This window comes from Polypterus senegalus, chromosome 1 (assembly GCF_016835505.1).
Source record: "Polypterus senegalus isolate Bchr_013 chromosome 1, ASM1683550v1, whole genome shotgun sequence".
Classification (NCBI taxonomy): domain Eukaryota; kingdom Metazoa; phylum Chordata; class Cladistia; order Polypteriformes; family Polypteridae; genus Polypterus; species Polypterus senegalus.
Genome location: NC_053154.1, coordinates 8,723,318 through 8,739,809, shown reverse-complemented (window position 1 = coordinate 8,739,809; position 16,492 = coordinate 8,723,318). Strand labels below are relative to the sequence as shown.

The 16,492-nt window shown below is 43.6% G+C and overlaps 1 pseudogene; it reads left to right on the top strand.

The window, feature by feature from the left end:
• The first annotated feature begins 554 nt into the window (after nucleotides 1–554).
• Nucleotides 555–16,492, top strand: part of LOC120517511 — a 41,402-nt pseudogene continuing 25,464 nt past the window's right edge.

Sequence of the window (16,492 nt, the reverse complement as noted above, 5' to 3'; positions counted from 1 at the left end):
TCATTCCCATTGCGCCTGGAGTCTGTCCATCCGCTCCGGCCATTACTTCTGGGTCTGGCTTCTTCCTTTCTCCTGAGTGGGATGCCCATCTTACCCATGTGACATTTACACGGGAATAAAATCCTTAGTGCCATTGTCAGGGTGGGGTGCTGGCTCTGAAAGCTAGGGATCTGAGCCGGTTTCGAATCCCGTAAATGCCAGAAGTGACTCTACTCTCCCTGAGCATGGCCCTTAACCTACAATTGCCCCATCCCAGGTACGTTAATCTGCATCCAGCACTTAAGCAGGTCTTTCAACCTACAGTCCCTTTGCTAGCCACACTAGGCCCAGGAAGACACTGCTCTTCTCAATGGGAAAGAAGTCAGCCAGGCGCGGCCTGAGAGTGCTCGTCACCAATGAAAGGACCAGCAGTCCTAAAGAAGTGTCCAGGCCATGGAAGCCACCTCCGGAAGGTACCAGACCCAGGGATGGATTGCCCTGGGGTGTGAGTCGCGTTTTTTCGGGTGCCTACCTTGTAGGAGGAGACCATCCGGAGGCATTTGGCTGGCTGAAGGATGACGATCCCGGAGCCAATGGAAGGGAGCCTGCTATTGTGGAAAACATCACAGTTTGTAAAGGAGCGCCTGGAGACCCATCTAATGGGGAGTGGCCAGATGGAGCAGGTGGCGGGAAAGGGCCAGGATGTGCCTAGTGATGCAGATAAGGGGGTGGAGGATGTGTGCCGACCTCCTGCTGTTAGCATAGTGCAAGCGGTGATGGTGAAACTCCACCCCTCTCCGGAGAAGGACCTGACAGAGTCTGAGCATAGGAAGCAGCATCTGTGTGGCTCAGGGCCAGCAGGTAAGGGCAAGCTGAACGCAAGTCCTTTGCTTGCTGACTTAATGGATGTGTTTGAGGTTGTATGGGAGCTGGAAGAGGTCCTTCAGCCCGTTCATTCGTTATTACAGATATTCCGCATTCTCCGGGAGGCTTTCGAAGGTACTGGAAGAAAAAGTGTATGTGCCCTGGAGGTGTTGGAGGGCTTAGGGGGGTGCGACGCTGGATTCTCCAGCCAGAGGGATGCGGCGCTACAGGTAAGTGGGACCTGTACCATAAATGAAAGAGGAGTGCTGAGCGAAGGGGCACCGGTATCGTATCATTCCGGTTGCCAAGTAGCCATGCCTCCTACTGAGGATGCAGTGTGGGTGGCTGATCACGCCATGGAGGCGGATCTGGCGGAGGTACGTGCGAGGAGCTGGCTAGTGAGTACCGGTTGCCAAAGACCACCACTCCAAAGGCCAAAGGCAACCTCACTGAAATCCACGGGGGTGCAGACGGCACGGGGTCTCTTTTTATCCCATAAGGAGACCCAGACTGTCATTGCACCCCGGAGTGTAAAGAGAAGGTGCAGTGACAATGTGTAGTGTGGGCCTGTGTGTCCACCTGCAGTCGAGAGTTGCGAGGGAAGCCCCAAGCCTGGCTGGGGATGATGTATAGCAGAGATTCCCATCCTGTTTCCATGTCCGGAGGAGTGCCAGAACCGTGTGAGTTGGTGGAACTGGGCTGTGTAAATAAAAATTGTAAATAAACCGTGTGTGTTATGGACATTTGGTGTCGTGTCTGTCTGTGGCCGGGCTACCTTTTAAAACAGATAGATAGATAGATAGATAGATAGATAGATAGATAGATAGATAGATAGAACTTTATTTGTCCCCAGGGGGAACTTTGGATTTTTACAGAAGCTCTTTATAATAAATAAATAGATAAATAAACAAACACCCACACTATTGTCTGAATACACACCATGTCTAAAAAGCAAGGAAAATTTAAAAAGAAAGAAAAGAAAACCACTGACTTGGCATTCGCAGTCCCACTGAGGCACTGTACAGGCGTATTGCTGTTCCTTGACACTCTGCTGAATAATTCATTATCTGAAAGTCCTCAGTGTTGGTGAGTCACAGAGAGGATGTGCAGCATTGTTCATAATACCACTCAGTTTTGTTTAAATTCTCTCCTCCTCTCTAACCTTCAGGAGGTCCAGAGTGTGTCCTATAACTCATCCTGCCCAGCACACCACAACATTGAAAACTGCCCTGGCCATCACAGAGGTGTAGAACACGTGAAGGATGTCACTACTCACGTTAAAAGATCATAGTCTCCGAAGGAAAAAGAGTCTGCTTTGCCCTTTCATCAATTGTTCCTCTGTGTTTTGTGAGACCAGTCCAGACTGTCATTGACATGGGTCTCCAAGTACTTAGAGCAGTGCACCACCTTCGACATCCACTCCCTGAATAGTGACCAGACATTGAGGTTCATTGGTACAGTGAAAATAATTCACCACTTCCTTGGTTTTGCTGATGTTCAGTTGAAGAAAATTCTCTTTGCACCAAGAAACAAAGTTCTCCTCTTGAGTCCTCTCCTCTTTCGCATCCCCCTTATAAATAGACCCCATAAGTGCAGAATCATCCGAGAATGTCTTCAAGTGTCATGACCTTCTCTTATATTTCTAGCCTGAGGTGTAGAAAGTCAATAGAAAAGCAGACAGGCCTGTTCCTTGTGGTACTGCAGTGTTGCTCACACACTCCTTGAGTTTCACAAACTTTGGGCTGCCTGACAAATACTCCAGGTCACCACAGGCTCATCCAATCTACATGTCTCTGAGATTCCTCTTAACAGGGATGGCTGGATGGTATTGAAGTTGCTGAAGACTTAATAAAACATCATCCTCACAGTGCGGCCAGCTTTATCCAGTTGAGAATAAGCCTTGTGGAGCAGATCGATATTTGCATCCTCAACTCCAGTCTTTGTCCGAGTGTCAAACTGCAGTGGGTCCAGGTGGTCTACCACAGGAGAACTCATATAGTCCAGGACCAGCCTCACAAATGTCTTCATGATGTGAGACATAAGTGCCAGTGGTGTGTAGTCATTAGATGAAAAGGTGCCTGTCTTCTTTTGTATGGGAACAATGCAGGATGTTTTCGAAACAGCAATTACATTCCTCAAATAAACCCCATAGAAATGGAAACTGTTGATACTGAAGTATTGATTCTATGGGAAAAATTAGATTTGGTTTTGTGCATTTTCACCTTACTCTTGCTGTGTTAAGTTTCCTAATTGCCCATCTGATCCTCAGACATGACTATCGATGGTTCTGTGTTCAAGGGGGTGATGTCAGCTGCAGGCACATGGGCCGTCACATATCCCCCAAAACCTTCACAGTATAAACAGGGTGCCCAATAGATGGTTGATCTGGGATAGCAAGGTGGTCCATCTATTGCCAGGATGATCTGGAGATGGTGGTCCATCATCCAGGTTGCAGCATTGGTAAGACATGCAGAGATTATTGCTGATACTGTGGGGTCCTCTGGAGGGAATGACAGGTACAGCTGAGTATCATCTCTATTTTTCATTTTTTCGAGGATATCATATTTTTGAACATTCTGGACATGAACAGGTCATTCAGCCCAACAAAACTCACCAGTCCTATTCATTTAATTCTTCTAAAATAATATCAAGTCGAGTTTTGAAGATCCCTCCTGTCTACCACATTACTTGGTCACTAATTCCATGGGTCTATTGTTCTCTGTGTGAAGAAAGAATTTTGAAAGACTGCCTTCAAGGTGAAGAAACCAATTCCAAAACTGATCAGGAAACTTTCTTGAAGATAGCAGTGTTCTATGATTTAAATTAGGAATAAAAGAAATGAAAGCCTGGGTTTTAATAATTTAGACATGAGCTTTCAAATTTTCCATGTCTGCTTCATCCACTTAACATATAGCTGGGGTGTGTCGGGTGAAGTTGGGTTGCTGTGAACATTTCTAGTTAATAATGCTCTTTGGTTTTTGACAGGTTTGCTTCTTCTTTTTTTGCTAGTTTTTGATCTCAAAAAATAAACACTGATATCAAATACCTAAAATGACCTTGAAAATATGCCATCGCAAATATGTTTCCTGAAAACATAAATTGGGAATAATCAGCAAATATGCCAATCGTATTAAACTACAAAAGGAAAAGGAACTGAAAATGCATTAATGTAGGAGCATAATAATGGCTTCAATAACAGAGGCGTCTGATCAGCGAGACACATGGTGTTTAAAACAGCTGATATAACCACAATAAACACTGTGATTAAACAAAGCCAAATAATAAAGTACCTAGGAAAAGCAACAGCAAACATCTAGTCATCCAACCTGAGCTGTAGCCGCCTTCCCATCTGATGTCTCATCTCTCCTCTGAATATTTAACTCTTCATCACCTTCTTCTGAAAAATGTTCAGTAACCATCAACACCTTCAAATTTATGAACAAAACACTCTGGCGGCTGCCTCTTACGGGAGGTCTCTCTCTTATTTGCGAAAATGTTTTATAGGACAACTTTCTTTATCTTACAATTATTACCCAATGTATTTGCTGATCATTAATATTACAATTTTATACTATTAATTGTAAATTAATGTTTAAATCGAAGATATTGCTGCTAAAATAGCTGCTATTTTTAATATATATAAATGATTTAGATAGGAATATAAATAACAAGCTGGTTAAGTTTGAAGATGATACCAAGATAGGTGGATTAGCAGATAATTTGGAATCCATTATATCATTACAGAAGGACTTGGATGGCATACAGGCTTGGGCAGATTTGTGGCAGATGAAATTTAATGTCAGTAAATGTAAAGTATTACACATAGGAAGTAAAAATATTAGGTTTGAATACACAATGGGCGGTCGAAAAATCGAGAGTCCACCTTATGAGAAGGATTTAGGAGTCATAGTGGACTCCAAGCTATCAACTTCCAAACAGTGTTCAGAAGCCATTAAGAAGGCTAACAGAATGTCAGGTTATATAGCGCCTTGATGTGTGCAGTACAAGTCAAAGGAGGTTCTGTTCAACCTTTATAACACACTGGTGAGGCCTCATCTTGAGTACTGTGTGCAGTTTTGGTCTCCAGGCTACAAAAAGGACATAGCAGCACTAGAAAAGGTCCAGAGAAGAGTGACGAGGCTGATTCCAGGTCTACAGGGGATGAGTTATGAGGAAAGATTAAAAGATCTGAGCTTTAACAGTTTAAGCAAAAGAAGATTAAGAGGTGACATGATTGAAGTGTTTAAAATTATGAAGGGAATTAGTACAGTGGATCGAGACTTGTATTTTAAAATGAGTTCATCAAGAACACGGGGACACAGTTGGAAACTTGTTAAGGGCAAATTTCACATAAACATTAGGAAGTTTTTCTTTACACAAAGAACGATAGACACTTGGAATAAGCTACCAAGTAGTGTGGTAGACAGTAAGACATTAGGGACTTTCAAAACTCGACTTGATGTTTTCTTGGAGGAAACAAGTGGATAGGACTGGTGAGCTTTGTTGAGCTGAATGGCCTGTTCTCGTCAAGAGTGTTCTAATGTTCTAATATGTTGCTGTCATCTCTGATGCAGACCCGAGTGGGCAGCTTGTTTCATCGGCTCAAGAGTGGTGTTTGGCGGGTGGCAAGTGGGGCGACTGCCCCAGGTCCCATGCCTAAGGGGGCCCCACTTTTGAGGTCCACGTGTCCCGCTCAAGTGGATTTTTATATTCTCCAGTAAATATATATTTGAGATGCTTCTAAAAGGAACCCTTTTAAAATCCATCTTCGAGGTCCAATTCCGTACATGCATGTCTTTGAAAACAGTCCACAGTCTGAATATTAATGCACAAAAACACGTATTGCTAATGATTACCGGCTGACATGACATCAGCGTGAGTTATGACTATGGCATCCTGCATATCGAGACTCAGAGTATACTTGCAATTTGGGTACTTTTCTAAAAGAGGCCCTGCTAATTTCCACATGACACCGTGTCGTGGTACTGTCATGAATTACGAATATTGTTAGTGTATAGTGTTACTATATTGTTAGTGTGTATTGTAGAGAGACAAGTCACCCTTTTGCCATCGTGCCATTCCACTGCCACCAAGTTTTCTGCCCGCATGAAAACCGTATTGTCACCTCTTTTCATCTTCTGAAACTTTATGAACTTTATGCATGGCATTATAGCCTGGCTCACCCCATGGGATTTGCTTCTGTTTATTACAGAAGTGAATAAAACTTTGCAGCAGCACGTACCTATCACCATGTTGCATAACCTGTCCAAAGCCACCAGGGGACAAAGTACGTTTAGACCAATGCTCCCTGAAGTTATATCACCAGTTCTGTCCCATCTCTATTTGTAATACCACAGCACGCTTCATCTCGTCTTTTGTTGTGGGTTTACACTTTGAAAAATGAGAATGCGATGCAAACGCAGCCCGCGATTCAAAAAATTTCTCTGCCTACCAGTTTGTCTCGTCTGACGGTAGCTGAAAAGCAGCATCAGGAGAGAGCAGCCTGAAGTACAGCAGCTGGTGATCTGTCGTGTCCAACAGCAAGCCATGCCGTCTTGTGAAGTCCGGTAGCCAGATCGGCTCTCAACGGATCAATGTCTGTGTATTTATCCCACGCGAACCTTGCCGTAGATGCATCGGCTGCGCGAAGTGCTCAGCTGGCAGCTGATCTGCTGGCGCGGCATCGGCTGGTGTTTGATCAGCTGATGCCGGCTTCTTACTCTCTTGCTCGATCTCCTGATCACTGTCAATAAAATCCGATTCTGAAAAATCAGAGTCCGACTCCGCGATAATGCGCAAAACATTGTCTGCCGAGTGTTTTCTTTTCTGCACTCGCTTCGCTCCATTGTCACATGTCGATGCCATCTTGCCATTGTTTACATTTCGCAACTCACGCACACGCTAGGATTAGTTGCCGACTCAACGAGTCTATCATTCTTCTAAGCACAGAGGGAATGCCTGTGACATGACAATGAGATTTGACGCCATTAACAGCTGATTATCGCCCTCTATCCCTGGATGTCGACTTTAGTCGACATTCGCCCTCAACCCCTCCTGTCGACAAAAGTCGACATCCGCCCTAAAAGAGTTAATAGTCATCTCTCAATATACCCAGCATCTCTCCTCTGCACATGACCAAATCAATGCAAACTCTCCTCTCTGACTTTGTCTGCTTTCTGGTCAGTGCAACTATCTCCAGCCCATGTAACATAGCTGGTCTCACTACCGTCCTGTAGACCTTCCCTTTCACTCTTGCTGATACCCATCTGTCACAAATCACTCCTGACACTCTTCTCCACTCATTCTATCCTGCCTGCACTCTCTTCTTCACCTCTCTTCCACAATCCCCGTTACTCTGTACTGTTGATCGCAGGAATTTAAACTCGTTCACCTTCCCCAACACTACTACTCCTTACATCCTCACCATTCCACTGACCTCCCTCTCATTTACACACATGTATTCTGTCTTGTTCCTACTGACCTTCATCCTTTCTAAAGCATATCTCCACCTCTCCAGGGTCTCCTCAACCTGCTCCCTACTATCGCTACAGATCACAATGTCATCAAGCAAACATCACAGTCCATGGGGACTCCTGTCTAATCTCATATGTAGCGGGTGCCACATGTGCTGTTGTTCCGTTGGCAGTTTGCTGCTCGTTTGGGTGCATTGCAGGGAAAGTGGACACTGTAAATACACCTTTAAGGGGGAAGTCATAACACAGTCAGGACGGTTGGTGCTGAAGACTTTAAAACCGGTAAAGAAGGGGAGAGAGGGAGACATCTTGTGGTGGAGCAAAGGGAAGTGATGAGGTAGTGCCAAGAAAATACAGCTGCTGGAAAAAGTTTTTTTGTTCACTCAGCAATAAAGGGAGATGCATCTCTGAAGACGGCCTCTTTTTCCTTTGGTTTCGCTGACGATTCTTTGGACCGGTAGGATTGAACTTTTTTGTTATCAGCTCGATGGCCGACGTATTCCGGTAGGCTTTCTCTTTGCCATAAACAGTAAGGACAGTAAACCCATTTAGACAAACTGATTTCTCCTAATCATGAACATCTCGCTCCTAAACTGGGAAGGGGGGGGGGTTCTGATTGTTATGTTATGCACTTGTTTGTTTGTTTTTTTTTTTGTCTATATGTAAAATATATATGGGTAATTTTTTTGCCTCTTTATTTTGTGATGTTGCTTGTAGCTTAGTGCAGAGTTGGGACATGTAGTGAGGGGTCAAATAAAAGGAGGAACGTTGGTCACGTTGCTCCGATAGATTTTCGGTATTGAACTGTTTTGCTCCAACAGTTTTCTAATTGTGCGGCAGCCCGGGGTTTAGTTGTTCTCCCGGGGCAGCAGTACAGTCTATCAACCTGTCCATCATCCTTGCAAATAAGAAAGGGCTCAGAGCCTATCCCTGATATAATTCCACCTCCACTTTGAATGCATCCGTCACTCCTACCGCAGACCTCACCATGGTCACACCTCCCTCGTACATATCCTGTACAACTTTTACATACTTCTCCACCACTACTGACTTCCTCATGCAATACCACGGCTCCTCTCGATGCACCCTGTCATATGCTTTCTCCAGATCCACAAAAACGCAATGCAACTCCTTCTGGCCTTCTCTATACTTCTTCATCAACACTTTTAGAGCAAACATCACATCTGTGGTGCTCTTTCTTGGCATGAAACCATCCTGCTGTTCACTAATCATCACCTCTCTTCTTAACCGAGCTTCCATTACTCTTTGCCATGTGGCTCATCAGTTTTATCCCCCTGTAGTTATTACAGACCTGCACATCCCCCTTATTCTTAACTATCGGCACCAGTACACTTTTTTCTTCACTCTTCAGGCATCCTCTCACTTTCCAAGATTCCATTAAACAATCTGGTTAAAAACTCAACTTCCATCTCTCCTAAACACCTCCATGCTTTAACAGGTATGTCAACTGGACCAACAGCCTTTCTATTTTTCATCCTCTTCATAGCTGTCCTTACTTCCTCCTTGCACTTCCATGCACTTCCTGATTCACTATCCCCACATCATCCAACATCTTCTCTCTCTCGTTCTCTTCATTCACCAGCCTCTCAAAGTACTCTTTCCAGCTGCTCAACACATTCTCCTCTCTTGTGGGTACATTTCCATTTTTATCCTTTATCACCCTAACCTGCTGCACATCTTTCCCAGCTCGGTCCCTCTTGTCGAGCCTACTGGTCCTTTTCTCTCTCCTTAGCGTCCAAACTCTCATACAACTCATCATACGCCTTTTCTTTAGCCTTCGCCATCTCTCTCTTCACCTTACTCCTTATCTCCTTGTACTCTTGTCTACTTTCTGCATCTCTCTGACTATCCTACTTCATCTTTGCCATCCTCTTCCTCTGTATACCCTTGTGTACTTCCCCATTCCACCACCAGGTTTCCTTTTCCTCCTTCCTCTGTCCAGATGTCATGCCAAGCACCCTTCTTGCTGTCACCCTTAATACTTCTGCTGTAGTTTCCCAACTGTCTGGTAATTCTTCACTGCCACCCAGTGCCTATCTCACCTTCTCCCTAAACTCAACCTTGCAGTCTTCCTTTTTCAACTTCCACCATTTGATCCTTGGCTCTGCCCTCACTCTCTTCCTCTTCTTGATCTCCAACGTCATCCTACAGACCACCATCCTATGCTGCTTAACTACACTTTCCCTGCCACCACTTTGCATTCTTCAATCTCCTTCAGATTGACTCTTCTGCATAGGATCTGCCTGTGTGCATCTTCCTCCACTCTTGTACGTTACCCTATGTTCCTCCCTCTTCTTAAAATCTGTATTCACCACAGCCGTGTCCATCCTTTTGGCAAAATCTACTATCCCCTGACCTTCTTCATTCCTCTCCTTGACACCATACCTACCCATCACCTGCACATCTCCTCTGTTTCCTTCACCAACATGTCCATTGAAATCCGCTCCTGTCAGCACTTTCTGCCCCTTGGGTACACTGTCCATTACTTCATTCAGCTCACTCCAAAAATCTTCTTTCTCATCCATCGCACACACAACTTGTGGTGCATATGCACTAACAACATTCATTATCACACCTCCAATTTCCAGCTTTATAATCATTACTCTGTCTGACACTCTTTTCACTTCCAAAACACTCTTGACATCATGTTCTTTCAGAATAACCCCTACACTATTTCTCCTCCCATCCACATCATGATAGAACAATTTGAATCCCCCTCTGATCCTCCTGGCCTCACTCCCCTTCCATTTAGTCTCTTGAACACACAATATATCAGCCTTCCTTCTCTCCATCATATCTGCTAACTCTCTCCCCTTACCAGTCATACTGCCAGCATTCAAAGTTTCTACCCTCAGTTCTTTACTTTCCTTCTCTCCTTCTGCCTCTGGACACATCTCACCCCTCTTCTTCTCCTTCTTCTTCTTCGGCCAATCTTAGTGATTGGCAAAAATGGATATAATGAGGGTATAAGAAATAAACTTGATCCATTAGGCTTAAAAGTCAAGACAGAGGTAAAGAAAAGAATTTAGGGGTAATTATTGACCTGGGCCTAAATTTTAAATTACAAATTAATCAGATTACTAGGACAGTATTTTTTCACTTAAGAAATATAGCAAAAGTTTGATTCCCTTATAACTTTGCATGATGTTGAAAAATGCTTTTGTTTTCAGTCGACTAGATTACTGCAACCCACTCCTCTCAGGACCACCCAAACAAAAACACCAATCGATTTCAATGAGTGAAGAATGCAACTGCGAGAATCTTAACTAGGAAAAGAAAATCTGAGCACATCACACCAGTTCTGACGTCACTACACTGGTTAACTGTGCCATTTAGAATCGACTTTAAAATATTGCTGATGGTTTACAAAGTCTTAAATAATCTGCTCCATCCTATATCTCAGAATGTCTTTCACCTTACACTCCAAATTGTAATCTTAGATCTTCAAATGAGGGTCTGCTTAGAATTCCAAGAGCTCAACTTAAAAGAAGTGGTGAGGTGGCCTTCTGCTGTTAGTCACCAAAAATCTGGAATAGCTGACTGATATAAATTTGCCAGGCTAATACGGTGGAGCACTTTAAAAAACTGCCAAAATCTCATTATTTTAATATGTCTTTCTCAGAGCTTCATTTTAGTGTAACCCTAATATTCTGTATATGTATTGAATTATCTTTTTTTTTTCATGGCTCCACAATCCGTACTAACCCCTACTTTCTCTGCTGTTCTTTTTCCGGTTTTCAGTGGTTGCGATCTTCGCCACAACCACCTGATCAGGGCACCATGTAGTCTGTACATTGATGAATTGAAGGCCAGAGGTCCACGTGACCAGCATCATTTAATTATTCCACATGAAGCCTGTACACCTTGATGATTATGTTAGGTTAAATGCCCAGTCAGGGCTGGGTGGTCTCATGGTCTTGAAACCCCTGCAGATTTTTTTTTCTCCAGTCCTCTGGAGTTTTTTTGCTCCTGTCCTCCCTGGCCTTTAGACATTACTTTATTCTTTGTTAATTAGTATTGCCTAATTTTTATATTAGTACAAAAATAATCCTCTTCACTTAGCTTGATGGCCAATCTATCTTGGCTTCCTTCAGAAATACAATACAACAGTACAAATGACTTTGTTTTGGCACAGCGGTCATCACCAATTGCAGGCACAGAGCAAAATGCAAGAATAGATAATACAACTCACTAAATACACAACTATCACATATGAGGATACAAAGTAGTTAAAATATATTAAAACAAAGTAGAAAGAATTAACATAAATGAGAAGCAACAACCTCTGTCTATCAGCTCATTGCAGGACCATAGCCAGAGTGTAGAAAAGAAGTCAGAGACAAGCCAGACACAGTCAGAGTGCTGGTGACCTCGACCAACAAGCCTCCTCCCCCCTACTGGCCAGTCTACAGTTGAGCCAATCAGATGAACGGATCCTTCTCCCCAATGAGCTCCTAAATGTGCTCCTTTATCTGAGATGACTTCTCCATAGGCAGGCAAATGACTTGTCAGTACAGCAGTGGCACCAAATGCCACATGAGGATACCGAGAAGAGAAACAGAATAGAGGTGGGCTAAGTAAAAAAAATTAAATATCACATTACATATATTTTAGTACTAATGACTAACAGCAGGAAGTGCATCCTGCACAGCTAATCAGCAGCTCTAGTCAGGGTATGCTAAATTAAAGTTCTGAGTCTTCAGTCTGATTTAAAAGATGAGACTGAAGGAGCGACTCTTATAATAGTAGGGAGACCTTTCCACAGCTCTGTGGTACTGTAACTAAAATTTTGACCTTCCACTGCTATTTTATTAATCCTTGGAGTCATAAGCAGGCCAGCATCTAAGTAAGGAAAAGTTCATAAAAGTAAGCCGGGCCTCAGCCATTAAAGGTTTTACATGTTAAAAGAAGGATTTTGAAATGTGCCCTAAACTTAGCTGGGAGCCAGTGTAAGGACTTGAGGACTGGAGTTATGTGTTTTGTACGTTCTGCAAAGCCAGTGTGGACATCCGAGGGAAAGACAGCTTCTGGCAAATTAAATGTCAGGGTGCCAAACCGGGTGGCTATGTTTATTTCAAATAATAATAAAGAAAACAAACTCAAGATGGCATGCGAAACCACAACATATGATAGCCTCCTTCAAGCTAATAGAGGAGCTCGGTCTCTCCGTTTGCTCGGTCTTGAATTGACTCCTGCTTTCAGGCAGTCCTGCTTTTATGGATCAGGGATCACAGGGGTGAAGTCAGTTGACTGAGTGGACAGTTTCAGTATACTGTAGTGGAAAAGGAAGACAATATAGTTAATTGCAGCACCCCCTCTTGGCCCAGAGTGGAACTACACACCTGTGAGGCACTCGGAGGTTAACCCTCTGACGCACATGTGTGACATCAGTTAAGTGATCCCAGGGCTCGCATGTGTGACACTCTTTTCTTCTTGCATAAGCTCTTTGATGTTGGTGCTCACTGAGCTTGAACCCAGATTTTGGAGTCACCATGAAGACCAAATTGACAAGTACAACCTTACAGTCTTTATATTTATTGATTCGAGTGATAGTTAAGCAAGGCAAAAGAGAACATGGAATTTTAATTCATTCTTAAAATGCCTAGTCATTTATAAACATCACTTTAACGAAGAGGGGTGGCACGGTGGCGCAGTGGCGCAGTGGTAGCGCTGCTGCTTCGCAGTTAGGAGACCCGGGTTCGCTTCCCGGGTCCTCCCTGCGTGGAGTTTGCATGTTCTCCCCGTGTCTGCGTGGGTTTCCTCCGGGCACTCCAGTTTCCTCCCACAATCCAAAGACATGCAGGTTAGGTGGATTGGCGATTCTAAATTGGCCCTGGTGTGTGTTTGTGTGTGTGTCCTGCGGTGGGTTGGCACCCTGCCCAGGATTGGTTCCTGCCTTGTGCCCTGTGTTGGCTGGGATTGGCTCCAGCAGACCCCCGTGACCCTGTATTCGGATTCAGCGGGTTAGAAAATGGATGGATGGACTTTAACGAAGAGACCAAATGTCACTGTGGGCAAATTCTACAAGGAACTCAGAATGGAGGTGAACGTATCAATCAAGGGCTTATAAATAACGTGAGTGATCTCTTTGTGCTTGAGGAGAAATTTAAGTTGTCAGAACTAGGGATTAATGAGATCGGCACATTTTTGGAATTTGTTCCATGACAGCGTTCGTGTTGATTTAATGATCTGAGCCACGCTGTACGTATCCGTATATATATATATTTTTTGCATTTCAGTTTGCTATTATCAAATCACTCGAATCATTTATGCTTTGACATAACTGGAAGAGAAAATATATTGATAACATTTTGGGTCTGGGAGAATCTTTACAGCTTAATGTTTTATTTCTTTCGATGTGCATGTAAATAATAAAGAGCGTGTAATAAAAGGAGCAACATTTATTAATATGTTGGAGCTTCTGCACGGAAGAGTGGGTGTTCGCTTAGTCAGATGCTGCGTTCGCTTTCATGATCAAGAGGCCTCTCTGCCAGAAAGAACAATCAGGAGAGATGGTTGTAAGACATACTCTTTAATCATGAGCAAGCACTTTAATGTCACTGCCTCTACTTGTCTTTTATTAAAAAAAAAACAAAAAAAAAGGAACGCTCACTCCCGCACAATAAAAGGGCAAGACGGAAATCTGCTATTCTGGCTGTGTTCTGATTTAAAATGAGCAAGCATGCAGAGTGCAAACACAGTCTACAAGGTGTTGGAGTGATAAGTTAATTGAAGTGTGGCCTTTCCTGGAAATAACTATGCCTGAAATATCAGCGCTGACATGGTTTAGGAGTACTTATAACTCGTAATAAAGGTGTTGCCGTAGTCTTATTAATTAGGGGCCATTCACGTAACTGCATGGAACCCTGTTGTAATTGCTGTCTTTTCTCTTTCCTTTTTCCGATGCTGTAATCACTCTCTCTGTATACTTTAAAATAAAAAACTGAAGTGGCCCGTCTTAATTCAAGTTGATGTTAGGCTTCAGAAGTTATACGTCCCAATTAATCTGTCAGTCGTCTCACCAGCTACATTGCTTTTACACCTCGCAAAAATAAACAGGAAAAGGAGGGAGGAAAAGTAAACATTGAAGCCATAAAGCAAGCGAGGGTCAGGGACCCCTGAAAGGTGTGGAAGCCACTGTAATGGATGGGCACAAGTGGACCGGCCTCATGACTGGGATTGAACAAGAATACCGGAGGGCCACTACAATGGAAGTACCTGGGGAGATGAGTACGGCTGAACATTTTCTTCCCCAATATTCCAGATGGCAATTTCCCTGATTTGGGATTCCCATACAGATACTTGCAGGGCATGCTGGGAACTGTAGCCCCGTGGGACTGACCTGTTGGGTTCTGTGGTGACCACCATGGAGAGCTACTGGGATTCATAGTCATAGTCATGCTTCCAATGGGTCTGAGATGAAGAAGCCACCTGATCACAGCCAATTGCGTGGAAGTGGGCGAAGATGTCTTGGAGGAGTGGAAGGAGACAAGGAAATGGAGACTGAAGAGTTGTAGTGTGTTTGGTTTATGCCCCTCATGGAGCCTTTGTACAAGGTATTTGTAAGATTAATACTAGAATCCCTGAAGCCTTTGATAAAAGTTGTAATCCCGGGCTCCCTTAAATTCCTTTGCACCTCACCTTATCAGCATCTTTTGTTTTGCAAATGTATCGATCAGCACAAGCAGCAGGCAGCCTGCTATCCCATCCTTCTCACTGATGAGTCCATCACAAAATTTTTTTTTTATCTGACAGTAAGTTCCCTGGAGTTATATTGGGTAAATAATATATCGTTATTTGGAATACATACATTTCATGTGTATTCCATGTCTACAAAGATCTGGGTAAGTGTACGGAGAAAGGAAATGCGAGAAATGCAAGAAATACCTAAAGCAGAAACGTTTCCCATGTTATACTAATAATGACACGAAGTATATAAAGTGTGAAGACTTTAGTCCAAATATCAAATAAACATGTGCGATTTTATTCAAGAATATAACCAAAGATAAAAAAATCATGTTGCTGTTAATGAGTTAAAAACTCAAGCTCAAATGTCAATTGACAGGAAGTTGATATGTATTCCTGAAAGGTGCAGAGGTAAGAACTGCTGATTCCAGGTTTAAGGCCTACGCTCTGCTTTTTGAGTAGTCAACTGCTATTATTATCATCCTCTTTAATAAAACCCTTGTGTGCGTCCAGTGTCCGTGTGTGTGTGTCTTCTGGTGAAGTGATGCTGCGGGCCACACAGCACGTGTTCAGTCTCTTCCTGTGCATTCCCTGTGCAGAGAGATACACACACAGGCGCGCGTGAGTCTCGCACACACAAACACAGGCGCGCGCGAGTCACGCACACACACACACAGGTGCGCACAAGTCACGCACACACACACACACACACTCAGGCGTGCGCGAGTCACACACACTCACAGGCACGCGTGAGTCACGACACACACACACAGGCACGCACAGTCCATGTGTGTGTCTTCTGAAGAAGTGCGCATGCGCGGGGCCACACAGCACGTGTTCAGTCTCTTCCTGTGCATTCCCTGTGCAGAGAGATACACACACAGGCGCGCGTGAGACACACACACACACACACACAGGCGCGCGTGAGACACGCACACACACACACAGGCGCGCACAGTCCATGTGTGTGTCTTCTGGAGAAGTGCGCATGTGGTCTTCCGCTATCACAAATCTCACTAGGAAGAGAAGATGAGATGAGATGAGGATGCACTTCTGTGTGATTTGGAGAACCACAGCAAACGATCTGAATACGTCTAGGAATGAGAGATTTTAGTTTTTGATCTTTTACATAAATTTGTAAACCTTTCTGAAATCTTGTTTTCTCTTTGTCATTATGGATTATTGAGTTTTGACTGGTAATAATGACAAATTTATCCATTTAAAAAGAAATCTAAAACGCAATAGAGAGAGTGCAGAAAGTGAAGGGTTCTGAATACTTTCTGAATCCACTGTATGTTCTTCCTCTCTTATTAAATGGTTTCCAGTATGGGTCCCCAAATCTTTTTTTGGCATTATCCTTGTGCTTCTGTTTTCAGATTCTTTAAAAATTAATTGTTACTTGCTCTTTTGTTTGTCTTCTCCTAAATGATGTCACAACATGCTTTCTAGTCACAATTCCCATGCAATGA